Below are 1,575 nucleotides of genomic sequence, written 5' to 3'. Positions count from 1 at the left end.
TATGGTTTTCAGAGTACAGGGCTTTCACCTCCCTGGTTAAATTTATTCCTAGGTATTTTATTCTTTTAACTCTATTGTAAATAGGATTATTTTCTCGATTTCTCTGATAGTTCGTTATTAGTATATAGGAATGCAATAGATTTCTGAATATTAATCACAACCTGTGTCCATCAACAAATAAATGGATAAAGATGTAAATATTACTCCACCGTAAAAAACAACAAAATTTTGCCATTTGCGACAACATAGAAATAAGTCAAAGACAAATATCACATGTTTTCACTTGTAAGTGGGATCTAAAAAATAAAACAAATGAGCAAATAGAACAGAAACACACTCACAGATACAGAGAAGAAACTAGTGGCTGCCAGAGGGGAATGATGTAGGATTAAGTTGCAAGATAGAAGAAGATGGTTAAGAGGTGTAAATTACTAGGTAAAAGAAAAGTTACAAGGATGTAATGTTCAACACAGAGAATATAGTCAGTATTTTATAATAACTGTGTATGAAGCATATTCTATAAAAAAATTAAATTACTATGCCATATTCCTGAAATTGGGGCTTCCCTGGTGGCTCAGTGGTGAAAGAATTTGCCTGCAATGCAGGAGACTCAGAAGCCTCGGGTTTGATCCCTGATGGAAGATCTCCTGGAGGAGGGTATGGCATCCCACTTCAGTATTCTTGCCTGGAGAATCCCATGGACAGAGGAGCCTGGTGGGCTACAGTCCATAGGGTCACAAAGAGTTGGACATGACTGAAGCGGCTTAGCAGACTCACACTCATCCCTGAAACTAATGTAAGTCAGAGAGAGTGACTGCATGCTCAGTCAACTATGTTTCAATCTGAAAAAAGAAAAGAGAGTAGGCAGTTATAGAGTTCCCTGGGAGAACCAGGGAAGTAGGCTTGGATGCTTTACATAACAACTAGAAGAAAGGCCCTCCACAACACAGGAGTAACCTAGCAAAGCCGGTGGCTGTCCCTGCTTGCTTCTTAACCTGATGTTTGGGATTGGATGCCACAAACTCCAGCACAGCTGCCCCAGGAGTTCTGCATGCCTCCTCTGGACTTGCCTGGAGAGCTAACTGCCCCCTAGTGATCACTGCCTCACATTGCTCACTCTGCCTCCATATCTGTAGGTGAAGATGATCAGTTCAGTTCAGTTGCTCAGTCGTGTCCGACTCTTTGCAACCCCATGAATCGCAGCACGCCAGGCCTCCCTGTCCATCACCAACTCCCGGAGTTCACTCAGACTCACGTCCATCGAGTCCGTGATGCCATCCAGCCATCTCATCCTGGGTCGTCCCCTTCTCCTCCTGCTCCCAGTCCCTCCTAGCATCAGAGTCTTTTCCAATGAGTCATGAGGTGGCCAAAGTACTGGAGCTTCAGCTTTAGCATCATTCCTTCCAAAGAAATCCCAGGGTTGATCTCCTTTAGGATGGACTGGTTGGATCTCCTTGCAGTCCAAAGGACTCTCAAGAGTCTTCTCCAACACTACAGTTCAAAAGCATCAATTCTTCAGCACTCAGCCTTCTTCACAGTCCAACTCTCACATCCATACATGACCAAGGCTATGGT

This window comes from Oryx dammah, unplaced genomic scaffold (genome assembly GCF_014754425.2).
Source record: "Oryx dammah isolate SB20612 unplaced genomic scaffold, SCBI_Odam_1.1 HiC_scaffold_2, whole genome shotgun sequence".
Classification (NCBI taxonomy): domain Eukaryota; kingdom Metazoa; phylum Chordata; class Mammalia; order Artiodactyla; family Bovidae; genus Oryx; species Oryx dammah.
The sequence above is the reverse complement of the archived record's forward strand: the minus strand, read 5'-3'. Positions refer to the sequence as shown.